Source organism: Sparus aurata, chromosome 1 (assembly GCF_900880675.1).
Source record: "Sparus aurata chromosome 1, fSpaAur1.1, whole genome shotgun sequence".
NCBI lineage: Eukaryota > Metazoa > Chordata > Actinopteri > Spariformes > Sparidae > Sparus > Sparus aurata.
Window position 1 is genome coordinate 20,997,878 of NC_044187.1, and position 15,675 is coordinate 21,013,552.

The 15,675-nt window shown below is 45.3% G+C and overlaps 1 protein-coding gene across 32 annotated transcripts in view; it reads left to right on the forward strand.

The window, feature by feature from the left end:
• Window positions 1-15,675, forward strand: part of ptprdb (protein tyrosine phosphatase receptor type Db) — a 172,451-nt gene that overhangs the window by 59,632 nt on the left and 97,144 nt on the right. Inside the window, exon 1 of one of the 32 annotated variants that reach the window (XM_030437702.1) lies at window positions 8,094-8,485. The exons of 30 other annotated variants lie outside the window; for them this stretch is intronic. The gene's annotated coding sequence lies outside the window, so the exon portion shown is untranslated. Of the gene's footprint in view, window positions 1-8,093; window positions 8,486-9,187; window positions 9,207-15,675 lie in introns of those variants that run through there. One more of the 32 variants, XM_030437778.1, reaches the window with a different exon arrangement.

The window sequence follows — 15,675 nt, forward strand, 5'->3', positions numbered from 1 at the left end:
TTGCACAAATTGATGTCCAGATATTAAGCTTGACTTGCACATCAACCGACGTCAAGACAGCCATTCTTTCACAATCACCAGACGTGCAAAAGTTGATCTTGACTGATGGATGTTACACAGATGTGATCTATCATCTCCCTGGCGTCGCACGCTTGCTGAGTAGCTCATAACATGTGACATTCCAAATTTACAGGGGTTGTGACTAGGCTGAAGTTTAAACTGAACTGTCAAATCAAGGCATTGTTTGATGTGACGAATCGACGGCCATCACTGCCCCCACTTCATTAGTCACTATTCAAACGCTGCTCAAAAAAAATAAAATAATGATTTCTACAGCTTTGACTGAAAAAGAGCTATATTTCCACCCTCTAATTGTCACAGAATCTTTCTGCCATCACCGTGGTCAGATTTGCATCCATAATGGCTGGGAGACTTTCTAACTATCCGTAACCCATTTTGTAAAGCTGAATGCGGTGAACGCGCGCGCACTCACATCCATATAATGAGAAAATGAGAGGGAGCAGTTCACCTCTCCGCCACCCGCCTTGTTAATTTAAACAAATTGCCCGGTCGTTGAAAGCGACGAGCTGCTGTGACTCGGAGCGGATGTGTGGGCCCCGCTGTCTGTTCTCGGGGATAAAAATGCAAAGTGGTGCCGTTACGCCAGACGCCGTCATATAATGTTTCAAAATTAGGCCACACGCTGGTCACGGCTTGGCCACACACCGATCATACAAGATGAGGCACTCGTCAATCTGGTCCATCTACGCTGCGGCCCTGCTGCATCAGGCGTCGCTTGGTCGCCATGCGTCTGTCATCAGCACGCAGCTCACCAGAGGTCTGCGGCTCCCCGTGATCCCATCTTCGCTCCAGCCGTCAAACATGATCATCGACCTCTGCTTTGTTTCCTTTTCATATTCACTCTGCACATTTCTGCACGGCCTCCTCAAAACTCTCCCCCCTCTCAGCCCCAACCACCACCAACACCACCCTCCTCCTCCTCATCTTTTTCTTCCTCTACATTTTCTCTTCTCGTTTTTCAGTACACTGAAATCTATAACTAGCAATTTGCCAATCTCTCCCACTATGACACACACGCACACACACAGACACACACACGGCGGCATCCAGGCCGCAAGAGCTGCTGTGGTGTATAATGACAGATAATTGGCTATTGTGGGTTCGCCCTCAGCAGCAGGAACCAATCACAATGACAGCCACTTCTCCATGACCCGTGTGTGCTCCAGCGAGTGTGTGTGCGAGCAGGGGTGTGCGTGAATGTGTGTGATGCACTGATTGTATTTTACTTTACCGCCTGCCTTTGTTGCCTGCCATAGGAGAAATTGCCAGTCAAGCGTGTACCGTACAGTATGTAACTGACAGCCCCCTTTGCAGTTCATATTCCTTCAGTCATATGTTGCGTTTGTGCAAACAATAACAAGGGCTATTGATCTATGCAAGTGTGCGTTTGCATGTGTAATATGATGATCTTCCTTTGTCTAACATTTTTTCGAGTCATAATCTGTCCATACATCGATGTAGTCTGGTTTGTTAGACCTGTTTTCAGGTATAACCTCAGCGAAGCGTCTTTATTTTGCACAAATGACCACTCTTGCTCATGCTTTTCCCGTTTTACATTCTCACGGTCCGTGCACCCGCCTCGAGGATCCCACACAATGCACCCTTGCTGTTCTCCACTAATGCTGCGGCTGCTTAGCTTGTCATTCGTCACTCATTCTGATGGAGTCAGCAGCCCTGGTTAATGGTCTGTCTGCCTGCCATTTTTGTTCAGAAACCTGTTGCCTCCCAAACTGATCAGAATGTGGAAACTAATCCTGGATGTGTGAATTGCGGCTGCATCAGCGACAGCCTTTAAAAAAAAAAATAACTCGCCACAGTGCAAGTGGAGGACGCCTCTCTTCGGGTTCACGCGCTCTCCCTTCCCTCCCTTTATCGTTCACTCATTTATTCCTCGCTCCTGTCTCTCTTTTCCTTGCCACTTCCTCTTCTCCCGATGTTTTTCTCAATTCTGCCTCTCTCCATCTCCCTCTCTCTCTCTCTCTCTCTCTCTTTCTCCGCCTGTTTGCACCGATTCTCATTTCCGCTCTTTCAATAGTAGGCAGTGCTCATCCAACCCCGAGCACACAGACTAAATGAGATCCTGTGCGTGCGCGTGACACGTGCACAGCAGCTCTGACTCTGTAAATATGATATTTTTCTGTATTGCTAATATGCACGACCATGAAAAACTGTGCATGTTTGCGTGTATGCATCAGGCGTGCAGGCATGCGTGCGTGTGTGCGTGTGTGCGTGTGTGCGTGCGTGCGTGTGTGCGTGTGTGCGTGGAGGAAAGGCTGTGTACTTCATCATAACAGCCAGCTCAATATTCCCAAATGCAATTTCCGCGATGTGAAAAGAGCAGGCTGGATGTTCATCATTCTATACTCCCGTCTTAGTGTTCAATAAAAGCTTCTTTAGGACTGCTGGGCTGCTCGCTCTCTGCTTCTTCCGTTTTTTGTTTTTTTTCCTCCTGTCACCCCCTAATTGTCACTCTTTCTGACACACCACCACCTTTCGTGGAACACGGCGCATCTGTCTCCTGTGCATGATTAAAGTGCATATCACAGCACGACCCTGGGTGTTTCTTTTGTGATGCTGCTTAACATTCTGAGCCTATAACACATAATTCAGCCCGGCTAAGCTCATCTGTGTTGGGCTTGTGAGAAATCAATTCGAGCAATAGAGTATTTTGCTGTTATACATGTAGATAGAGAAGCGCTTCAGCTCAGCCTCCGCTGCCGGTGAACTGATCAATTTTTCGGTGTCTCGCAAAAGCTCCGTATTAGCTTTTCTCTCCAAAGCTAAGCCAGAGGAGAACGCCTGTTGTCAGAGCTGGAGCAGCGTGTTTACAAAAGACTCAATTGGTGAATTTTAACACGTGTGTGGCAAAGAAATCATGAAAGGAAGGGAAAAAAAACATGTCATTCTGGTTTACCCCTGTAATGTAATCCCGATATTTGATTGTAGATCATGTGTGATAAACCGACCGGCGGCCTGTCCCCTCACATCCCTCCGACTGCGCTCTCCTTGTTAGCTGTATTAGTCTCCCCCTCTATGAAATTATGGTTGTAATTGTCGAGGTGCAACTAGGGAAGGTACCACCACTTAAACCAGCCCAGCCACTAATGGTGAGCAGCCCACTGCAGCCTCGCAGGTCTGGATAGAAAACAAATGACAGGAGGACTGGCAAAAAAAACGGCAGGTCAGCATCTAAAGGAAGGAAGGTATAATGATGCGGTGTGTGTGTGTGTGTGTGTGTGTGTATAATACATCTGGGCATGTATTTGTGAGTCGCATTTCCATACACACATTCAAGGAGAAACGGTGTGACTTATCATAAAGTCACAAATCCTCAAAGCTGGAGGAACATTTTTTTCCTGCTTGTTTCCTCGTGGGGTGAAGTGTCAGTGGCGGGGTGCGTGGGGTCGAGTATATGTGTGGGAAAAGACCATGATTAGGGCATGTGCGAGCAAACGGTGCGAGTGGGTGGCACTGCGGCTCTCCATGATGCTGAGATTAGAGGCAATTACTGAAATGTCATGGCTTTAATGGGCCGCCGCTCCGCACCCCTCTCATAAGTCATGAGGTGAACTTTCAAGGTGATGAAACCAGGATCCGTGTCCTGAGTCTTTCTGGGCTTTTAAAGCTTATTTTATAACGTATCATAATGTTATTCTCCACCTGCTAGCCGTCCTTTCGATTTCACACAGTAGAATTTAGCCGCCTGAGGTCAGTTAAGGGTGGGTTCACACAATGATGTTCTATTTTCATTAATGGTTAATCAAGAGATGATGATTACAGCAGATATTCATATTTGGGGCTATAACAACTTTTGGCAAAAGGGATTTTAAAAGATGTTACTTACACCCTTGTCACGCTAATGCACCCGCTTCAGACGCTAACATGTTTAGCTTAGCTGCTACAGTGAAGATTTTGGCTTGTAAACAACACGAGTTGTTAATGACTGAATTTTCACTTTTGGGTGAACTTTTACTTTTGACCTACTTGGAGCACATTGTGTTACAATTGCCCAAGAACGCTGGCAATTTGCAGTGGCACATATTGCAAGGGATAAATAACATAAATAATAAATTGTATTTATCTTAAACCGACACAATATCCTTTTGTTTTTCATTGTTTCTTCACAAAATGATTCTACTACTTATCATTTTTAATGAGATTTGGTAAAATGAGGGTTCTCTTTTCTCAATGATAATGAAATCTGTTTAGCGCAGCAACATCAATATTTTTGCACAGAAAGAATAAACATTTAGCCAGTTTACTGTCATTAGATTAAGAAAGTAGTTTCTTTCTTTCTTTCTGTAATGACTATGGAGGTCAGTTGGCTAGTTTGTAAAGAAATACACCAACAACTCCTGCCAGATATCTGTGACTTTTCCAAGCACAGCTGTAATTATTAACATTAATGATGGTTTTATTTGTTTCATAAGCAGTAGGTGTTCCAGTTTCAGGGTTGCAGCTGACTATCTGGCACACCTAAATGGAATGGAGCCATCGTTAATGTCATTGGTTGTGTTTTTCCTTGTTGTAATGGGTCAGAATGTTCTGCTGTGTGGCAGCTCGTTTCAGCAGTGGTCAGTCCGAGATATACTTAAGATACTGTACAACTTCACCAGTGCCTCATTAGTCCAGCAAAGTTTGTCCAACAGTCCTTTTTGTGCCACTAACAGGCCATGGTGTAAATCACAGGTCAGATTATAATATCAATGGGTCACAATGTTTTCATAAACGTTCATTATTGAGCATCATGTCAACCAATCTTTAGGATATTGTACCTCTAACTGAGCATCTTTGAGGCTCTTTCATTGTGGCTACTCAGCTGGATATCCTACGCTTCATGTACACACTGGTGAAGTCACACTTTGGCAGTTTAAAGGACAATTATTTAGTTACAGTTTCCACCATTAACCATGTAAAACTGCCTGCTAGTAGGTGAAAAATCAGAGAAATATTTTTAATCCGAGATATATTTCATATTTTCTATCAGTCACACTCATCCTATTTTTAGAACATTCAAAGCCCACATATTGCTGGTGTTGCGATATGTAGAGCATAGGACTTATTATCTCCGGATCACAGGATTAAAACCATAAGTGAGCAGGACATTTTCTATGAAAAGCATGCACTCCAAATTGATAAAAATTTCTCATGCTGCAGCGTAACAGCCCGGAGTATTTTGTTAAGCCTGCATGCTAACCCTGGTGCAGACGATATCTCCAATAAAGCAGAGACAGCGTTTCAACTTGTCACTCGTCCAAATTTGTGTCTTCGTGCAAGCGTAGGGAACAGGGATGTGTTGAGCCGGGTTAGCGATTGTAGATACAGAGAGCCGAGGAGAGGCAGAGTTCATGCATGACTTAAAAAACATTGAAAACTGATAAATTAGTTGGTTGACAGTGTGCGCAGCATGCCTGCGGGGAGTGTGTGAACCCGAGTGAGCATGTGTGCGGACAGTCATGTGTTTTCACATACAGTGAGCATCCATGCATACACACACGCGCGCATGTTGAATATTGAACCCATATATCCATACATATTTATCAGTGGACGACTTGAATATTAAATGGAGAGCTGCTAGGGAGTGGTGAAGATGTGTGTTGACAGTGAGATGGGCGCCCAGGTGTGAAGCAACAAAGCAAAAACATCATAACTCAATTTGCAACATAGGGTGTATTTATTGGAGCTATATGGCCTCTTAATTGTCTTTGCAGATCAGTGCGTATGCAGTGTTCTTATGTGTGTGTGCACTGTGATGTCATGAGGCCCATCAAATACAGCTCCAGATTCCATTTTGGTCTGTAAAGCTATCTCGATAGCAAAACCCTTATCTCTGATGTGTGAGCTATTATCTTTTGAGCGACTATGTGTGTGTGACTGTGACTGTGTGCACATTGTGTATGTGTGGCATCTGTCTCTGGCGCGTGTGAGGGAATGCGTCTGTCTGTGTGTCCGTGTGTGCGTGCGCCAGGAGTGTGATTCCCAAGCCTGGGGTTGTGTTTTCTTGTACCCAGTGAGCTGAGGAGTTTTCTGCAACCAAAGACGCTCTACGCTCCTCCGTCTCATTTACATTGCGCTGATGGGAATCCACTGCACCACTGATTGTGTGTGGTGTTCTAGGTCAGCACACCCCCGATAAGTTTGTGTGCAGGTGATTGTATGTGTGTGTTTGTGGTGTAAGCATGTGTTAAAATTCTAAAAAAGTTGGTGTTAAAATCTCCCATTCCCCCCCCTCTTTGGCTGACCTCCTGTCTGTATGTCAGCACACAAACAGACAGTCTTGACACCTATTCACACGGGACCAGTATGACCAAGGGGACCTCGTGTGATTTACAAATTACCACCCCGTGTGCACTTGCACGGCATAAGCAAAGTATGTATTGTACTGGTATTTACTGACTTATCTCCTGGATATGATGTCAAAGCCAAGTGAAGCTTCAACTTTCAGCAGTGACATGTTGGATCTTCAGCAGCATTCTTTATACAGTTTAGAGTCAATTTCCTAATTTTCTAATGCACATTTGCAGCAGATTAGATCGACTAACAGGTGCTTTGTAGCTGTACTTGAGTAGGACAACCTTTGTTGCTCAAGAGCTTTTCTGTCATCACTTCAAAGAGTCAATTTATCCGATCTCTGAGCAAGGCTGTTGACTGCTATTCAACTTATTGTGAGCAGCAGTCAGATTTCTTGCTTCTTCAGTTGTCTAACAACAACAAAAACAGATTTTTAAAAAGCAACACGACGCTGAATTACCGTCATGCCGATTCGCATGGGACTGATGTTATCATAGGGCTTCTGTGTTTAGAGCAGAGGTTCCAAAACTGTTTCTGTGGGGCCCGCCTTTATAGAATACTTTCAGGTTCACACTGTCAGAAGCTCATATTTTGAGAGACACTACACTCTGACAGGAAACGCCAATCTCGATACGATGTCGCTTTCAAATAATAGTGAGATATACATTGCAATACATGATATTGTGACAGTAATGACTGATGGTTCTCACACAGAACACCAACATAGTGAGAATTCTGATAAATAATCTGCCATGTGGATGTTGATGGGGAAAGGTTTACAATTCGGAAACAAGTGGAACAGTGTGGTCACCATCGATTATCCATCGATAAAGTACCCAGCCCCACTAGACACTTTAGGGTCCTGTGCTTTATTGGGATGTTTTGATAAAGATTTCGACGTACGGCGCTGCAGCAAATGTTTTAACCATACTTACACAAAGCTCAGACGATCAAATCCACACTGGCGTAATGAGGTTTTGCGCTCCGAGCGGCCCCATCCTGATTGTTGGATCTGTTCTTATCATAAAGATGTCCGCACTCTGGTTGACGCGTCGATTAGAGAGAAACTTCCAGATTAAAAAAAAAAAAAAATTATTCTTCAGATAGATCACACCACGGCTTTGCCTCCTCCTCATCCCGAGTTTTCGCAAGTGTTTGGCCTAAATAACGTGAAATGTCCTGATGATACCCGGGGTTTATCAAAGACCTGCTCCTCACTGGAGATAAGATCGACTCCACTTGTCTCCACGGATAAATTGCGCCTGTGATTGGCCCCTTTTTTAATCTCCCCCCCCCCCCCCCAAAAAAAAAGAAACTAAACATTATCCCAGAGAGCCTTTTTAGTGTGATGGGGGAACAAGAAAAAAAAAAAAAACTCTGACAGAGATTTAATCTAGAGTTTAACTGAGGAAATTGAGGGGAACAACATTGCCAGTGGAGTGAGTCATTACAGTTCACTTTCCTTATCTTATTTCTTGCAATTTGTGCCCAGAATGTTTGGGCCCTATAATGTTGGGACCCACTGTTTGTTTGTTTCGTGCCCAAATTGATCTCATCTCATTGATCCGTTTCACCTCCACCTCCACCTCATCGCTGCTCGGGACGATTTTCCTCTCTTGGCCGGGCGAGGGAGCGATGACAAAAGGAAACTCCACATCGCATCCACGCCACATTGTGGACTGTGAAACAACGTCGCGGGGATTACGCGCGGCGTCTGCGGCTTTGAAAACCAAAAATCTACCCCAAGTTCACTCCAGCAGCAGCAGCAGCAGGAACAGCCACCACACAGGAGGGAGGAGGGGGTGAGGACTTGACAGCTACCTTACCCAGCCGTATACTCACCGGGTAGAGGGAATTATTGGAGCGAGAGAGAGAGAGAGAGAGAGAGAGAGAGAGAGAGAGGGAGGGAGGGAAACAGACGCACGGTGCTGGATTATTTGGGCAGAGCAGAGCGGCTGCAGCCACGGTGGATGTAACACGGAGAAGGAGACGACGAACGGACAGACGGACCGGAGAGCTTTTGAATCCATCCAGACGATTGCGAGTTCTTTTTTTTTCTTCTTCTTCTTCTTCTTTTTTACCCAACGACGGCGCCGGGCAGGATGCTGATATGGTGAGCGCGGTATTCCCCCCCTCCTCCTCCCCTCTCATCGTGTGTGTGGTAGTTTTGCGTTTTTTTTCCTTTGCGCACGGAGCGTTAACTTCTTTACGATAACGCAGTCGGGTATAGCCCCGTGCATCTGCGTGTGTGTGTGTGTGTGTGTGTCAACCACACACACACACACACACATATGACTGGCACCCTGTTTTGCGCCTTGCGAAGCATGAGCAGTTTAGTTGTTTGGATTTGGTGTCTCAGGTGATCTCTGGTGTCTCCCTCATGCTCTGCTATGGTGTCAGTCAGCCGTGAGTTCATATTGGTCTCACTGCTTTATTGTTCTTATTATGATCATTGTTGTTATTATTATTAGTGTCTGCCATGCCTTCATGATGCTACAGTACGAGCTGACTGTCACCCAGTCATGATCTGGTTGCTTCTCCTCTGGTGCCACAGGGATGGTAACATACAGTAAATACAGTTCATCACATTGCACCCACTGTGGCGCCTCTTGAAAATGAGGTTGTTTTTTTGTTTTTTTATGTCGACGAGGGATTAGGGAGGCTCTAAACCCGCCTGCTCTTGTCACTAGGGTTGGGTGCCCCCCCACCTTCTAAACATGCCCAGAGGTATTTTCTCACGACTGAACCGAGCACTGTGCACGACTGGATGGATGGACGTTATTTTGATTTCGCATACACAAGGCAAATGGATTGTGTTAATGGCAAGTCAGTCAGTGAGTTGAACCTGTTTTTTTTTTTTGTTTTTTTTTCTTTGAGTGGGCTGTCTGTGAATTTATGCAAAACTGCGTGAACACTTTAGACTCAAATAGGCCACAGTGGATTATATGGGCGAATTCCTGTCCCTGTGGGTTCCACCAGACTCCATTTGGATCAATTTTTAAAAAGAGGTTATTGGAAACTGAAAATGTTTGATGACAGTTGATTGCCGTGAAAGCACAGCATGCCCTGTTCAGCAGCCTACACAATCTGCTTTCACGTCCGAGATGTGATCGCACACTGTTTGTGTTTTGACAGCTCTGCTGCAATTTCTGTTACGTGACATCTATATTTCTCTTTATGCTTCTGACACAACTCAGTGACTGTAATGTGCCGTACTGTGCTGATGACTGCGTGTGAGTGAGTGAGTGTATGCATGTGTGTGTGTGTGTGTGTGTGTGTGTGTGTGTGTGTGTGTGTGTGTGTGTGTGAGTGTGTGTGTGTTCAGCAGCAGTCAGCAGTCTTGCTCAAACACTGTCTATGGCAGCATTACAGACCTCACTAGATTACAAATCAATCAGGCAAGTACTTTTAAAACAATTAGGTTAGCATATGGGAGAGACACACATGTGAGAGACACAAAGAGAGAGAGAGAGAGAGAGAGAGGTGCCTTCATGCATTCATCTGATCTTGCATACAGTTTACTTACACAGTTTCTCTGCTAAGTGTCCCTGCATCCATGTTAAGCGTTGTTATGAGAAACCTGCACAGACGGAACCCTATGTTTCAGTTTTGGAACATCTTCATGATTTTTTTACCTTAATGACCCAGTGGATTGACAGCCTATGCTGCTTTTTCTCGGCCAGCTGTCTCAGTATGTATTTGAGTTAAGCTGATGGTGAAGCAGTGTCGTCACGATAGTGGAATCTCTAACTCAGACATAATAGCTTGAGAACAGAATCGATATTTAATATCATGTTCGATACCACAAGGAAAAAATTGACACAACATTGAAGGAATAACTTTTCAGATTTTTATTAGAGGATAAACTTTTATGTGCAGCATGGGCGCCTGTGTCATCCTGTGTTAGGAGAGGAGAGCGATACAGCACATCTAGTAGTGTTGCATTCCAGTTTGTTGCAGGTACGAGGAATACTTTTTAGCTGCCATCCACTGGCCACCAGTTAAATGTAGAATTGATTTTTAAGATTTTATTGTTAACTTTTAAAGCTCTCCATGCCAGTCTGGCTCCTGGCTGCACTACTGAGCTCCTGCTCCCGTCTGTGCCAAGCTGAGCCTGAGGTCTTCTGAAATGACTCCACTAGTGGTTCCAAAGTCTAGGTTGGTGACCGAGGGTGAACAGGCTTTTGCTGTAAATGCTCCCAGACGCTGGAGCAGCCTGCCCGAGGAGCTCAGGTCGACTTGCTCAGTAACAGCTTCTTTTAAGAACTTATTTTTATGAAAAGGTTTTTTTCAGATTCTTAAAATCGAGTTTTGGTTTATGTGAAATCATTTTTTTTTTCAGGTGAATGCTGTTTACCCTTACTGTTTTAGCATTACTGGGTGTGGTGCATTTGCATAATGTTGTCTGATGTCTTTGTTTTTTAACTTAAAGGAGCACTATGAAATTAAAGACATTTTAATCAGAAGATAAAGATCTTCTTTGACAAATGTTTTAACCTTAAACAAACTAAATAAACAAACTGACCTTGAAGGACAACACAATTTCATACTCTGATTTACTTTGTTTATATGTGGCGGACCCTGCCACCTTTATAACTTCATACAGAGTCCTGGAGACCTTATTTTCCTCTGAGAACAGTTTTTTTTTTATCTTGTCTTCCAACTTATCTGTGCAGTTTTTTCATTTTATTTGTGCAAGCGCCTGTAACCTTGTTCAGGAAGCTTCTATATAAATAAAGATTATCATTATTCTAATCAATACTGTGAAAAGTCAGTATTGAACAAGCACTCAGAATCAATATGTAACGATATTTCAATATTTTGACAACGCTACGATGAAGTGATGTAATTATCTTCTAAAAAAGCAGTGCATTAGGGTTTTAGGAAATTACCCTCTAATGTAAAAACATTTTTTTAAATGTCATTAACGGCTTTAACCCTGCTAGATATGTTCGGGCATATGAGGAAAGTGGACCACAACAAGTTTTTACGACCGTAGCCTGTTACTCTCAGGTCAGAGGTGCCTTGTCACATGCCAGTTTGTTGATGAACAAGTGCTTTACCCCAGCTGATCTTCCACTGTGTTTGCGTGTGTGTGTGTGTGTGTGCACATGCGTGCCACTGCAGCTGTTCCTCCTCTCAGAGAGATTAAGTTTCACAAGATGTGATGGATGCCAGTGTCTGCAGAGCCAGCTGTGTGCATGCGTGTGTGCATGTGAGTGTGTGTGTGTGTGTGTGTGTGTGTGCATGCCAGCGTACATGTTTGTCAGCGCATTTCTGTGCGCACGTATGTCGTAAATGTCCAAGTTATTGCCCCGAGGGTTGGGTCAGGTTAGGGAGAGGTGATGTTAAGGTCAGGGATGTTGTGAGTTTGGTTGGTCGGTAATTATAGTGACTGCGACTTCGTTTCCCACAGACCAGGCCAACGCAGTCTAAAACCGGTTTGACACGGGCGGGTCAACAGAGCCGGATCACTGCTCGGGTCAAACTGCTGCAAACAAAGATCTCTGCCAAGAATAAACATTTTTTTTTAAAAACACATGATTATACAGAATAGAAAGGATTGCTGAGAAAGTGAGCTCCAGTGTTTAAGGCTTACTTGTCATGAATCAAATCACGTATGTTAAAGAGGCTATTTCCAGAGACAGCCTCTCAGTGAAAAGCAGGCTGTAACAGTCAGAGTGGGCAGGCGGGAGGCTCTCGCTTCAGCTGCAGTTAGCCGGCGTCCAGTTGCGTTGCCGCTTGCTTAAAATGATGGGATGTTGAGCCAGGAGGAGTGGAGGAGGTGGACGAGCCGCTGAGAGCAGTGGAGGAGGCGCAGCGATGCTATTGATTCACCTGGCAGTCGGAGGGGACAGTTTCCAATCTATCTCGGCTCTCCCTATCATCTGTCCGTCGCTCTCAGCCTTCCTGTCTTTTTTCTCCGTCTGACTCCCAGATTGCCCCCCCCCCCCGCTCTCACTTTCCCCATACTTCTCCAACATCTGAGCCTGATCGATAGCATGTATTCCTGTCATCCCTCCTCTTGATCTATCTGTCCACATTACGCGTTTATCCCTTTGTCTTTGCCTTTTTTCTGTGTGTGTTTGTTCCCCCCGTCACTCATCCCTCACTTGCTTTCTGTTCCCATCCGTCCGTCACGCAATCGTATCCACATGCAGGCTGTGAATCGGTAATTAATAGGCAAAGATGTCTTCACCTGTGGAGAGGAGCATATGGCGAGATATTAAAAATTTAACTTAAGACTTTCCTCACTTCATCTGTTCTCCACTCAGGCGGGTTTTTTTGTCTCCTCTCCCGCAGCTCTCACGTCTCCCTCCCTTTGCTCTCGCTCCGTCTCTCCTCTTTTTCTCAGTACAAAATTGCCGCTTGGTTGTTTCCTTTTCTTTTATATTTCTTATCAAAGTATTGTCGCGGAAAGAAAGACATAGCAGGCAAACATCTTTTGTGCTCACGGACATTTTTAGCGGGCGGCTTTCTAACAGAGACACACTGGCATCAGATTTCCATATTCGTTACATGTACTGTGTGTGTGTGTGTGTGTGTGTGTGTGTGTGTGTGTGTCGGATTCTTCAGACAGCAGGCAGGAGATACGGGGCATGTGTAATGAGGAACAGACGAAAATAGAGGAAGGAGAGATCCAGAGAGAATGAAAGACAATGACAGAGACAGGAGTTTGTGGTCGGGGCGATCCCTGCACACAAACACCCACCAACCCCCACCGCTACCACCCTCATGTTCCAATCAGAGGGAGACACACTGAAGGAGCCAGGCACAACCACAACAATGCCATTTTTTCCAACCACGCTTACACACACACACACACAGACACACACACACAAATTCTGAGCCAAGGGCTGAAGCGTCTCCCTCCTCTCTCCTCTTGTATCTTAGTTTCTCCCTCACATTTAACGTCTTCCCTTCCTCCCCTCCTCCCCTTCGTTCTCCTCCCTGTCTCTTTTTCTCACCCCACACTCTGCTCCCTCTCCCTTCTATCCCCGTGGCACGCATGATGGTTTGACATAGCGAACCAGCGCCAGACCACAAAGCCTTATTTTCCCTCTGCAGCTCCTCTTTCTCTCTCTCTCTCTCTCTCTCTCTCTCTCTCTTCCCCTCTCTTTCTCTCCTTCTATCTGCCTCCCCACCCCTCCTTACTACTATACAGTTTAATCTGCAGCGGGGGCTTAGCGGCACGGCTGCAGGACTTCCACATCACTTCTTTCTCTCTGCCAGAGGATTTGCGGCTGTTCGCAGCCGTTCTCCTATGGCCCCTCTCCGTCCCACGCCCTCTGTTCTCTCCATTTTCTAAAGCCACTTATTTGTTTAATAATTTATTCATTTTCATTTCCTTTTGGCTTTTTTTTTTTTTGGCCTCTCTCTCCTCTCTAATATCCTCTCTTATCTCTCCCCCCCCCCCCCTCCATACAGTGGCGCCTGTGTGACATGTGTTTGCATTACGTCTCATTATTCCCCTCTTTAATCACCGTCCCGATCGACACAGCCGTAAAAAACTCAGTTGATGTCTGTGAAATCGCTGTCATGGCTTGCTTTTTTAATTCAGATCCAAAGACAGGGGCTCTCAGCCAGTGTTTGCTCCAGTTTCTCCAAGCGACAGAATATGTTATTGTTACTCACTTCAACTGGCCGCCATCCAAATTTTGTTTTCGTCCTTTTCTTTTCATTTTTTTTTTTTTTTTTAGCTTTTGGCAACATCATTGGCGCTAAGCGGTCACTGCTCTGGTATTTTCCCAGAGGTTACATGTCAGTCAAACACTATGGGAAGCTCAGAACTTGCTACGTGTGGCAGTCATCTTCTTTATTCAGCTGTTGTATCCACTGACTGATTTGGGGGGGGCACCATAGGGGCCCTCTTGGATGCCCCTATGGTAGATTAAACATGATAAAGTGCCCGTCTGGTGGACAAAATGTGGTGAAGTGTCCTTTCTGTTCACTATAAACGTATCCGACTGTCTGCGGGGTGCCCCCCTCCCCCCCCCCCCCCCGCATACAGCAGGTGCACTTTTTATATTTTCCACCCCCGCCCCTCAAAAATCCTGAGTCCGCCAGTGGATGTATCACTGCTCTCGCTACCTCTTCCAAACATTTCTGCTGCTCCTGGAGAAGGAGGACGTATCCCTACGTGTGCCAGAGGATTTTTTCGATTTTCTTGGAAACAGCTAAGCACCTCCAGGTGCTGAGGACAATAAATGTGAAAGCCTTTCATGTGAACCCAGTATGAATCATTATTGTGTTATATCAATCAGCGAGCGAGTAGCAAAGCAGACATTTATATGAACATTTTTCACGCATTAGTACTTCAGGCCAAAGCGAGGAATTTTCCAGTCCATTATACGAGCGGCGAGTGTTTGCACTGTATCCTCTGTGGGGGCCTCTACCTCCGCCGTCGCTGCCATGGCTTCCGTCCGTCTTGGCTCAGTCTCACTACCGCGCCATTCATAGGCGACGGGGCCAAGCGGCGACTGGATGCCTCAAAATGGCTCCCACCAATCACCTCCGCCACACATTAATTCTATTAGTCTCTCTCTTAGCTCCTCAATTTTCTAGCTGTCCGGGATTAGCCCTCGCCACTGTTTGTCTGTAGATTTGTAATTAATGACTTTGATTGTCTTTTTTTTGTTTGCTTGTTTTTTGCCATTGACTCAGGATAAGACTGTCAAGCAGAGCTTTTTCTCTTTTGTCCCTTCGTTTTATCCTTCATCCTGTTGTTGTTCATTTCCCCTGTCCGTCTCTCGGGGGGGGGGGGGGGGGGGGGCAACACAAATCCCATTTCTTGTTGTTCGTGTTCAGGAATTATGTTCTGCCTCCCCATTTCTCTCAGACTCCCTAAGGCACCTGGGATTAAATGATGTGTGATTTCTGTTTGTGTGTGCGTGTGCGGTTTTGCCTCAACCTTTACTGGTTCTCTTGATTGTGTAAGGGCTTTCTGCGTGCAACGATCGCAGTAAAGATTGACTTCCGATGAGGTGTAAAGCTTAACATTGTAGAGAGGATCGGTGTGCCATGTGCTGTGCGGGCTTTGTGTGTGTGTGCGTGTGTGTGTGTGTATGTGGGCGTGTGTGCATCTGTGTGCATCTGTGTGCCTGCACGAGGGGATGAATAATCTCTTTACAAGCACCAAACATTCGAAATTACTAGACATGCCCTGTCCTCTGAAGACAGGATGCCAAGGGCTTGAATGCAAATGTACAAACATGACCTGAAATGTCCTGCCTGGATTTACTTTAACCAGTTCCATTTGTGTGGGTATGAACGTGTGTGTCGGTGTACAGCGGCGATCGCATA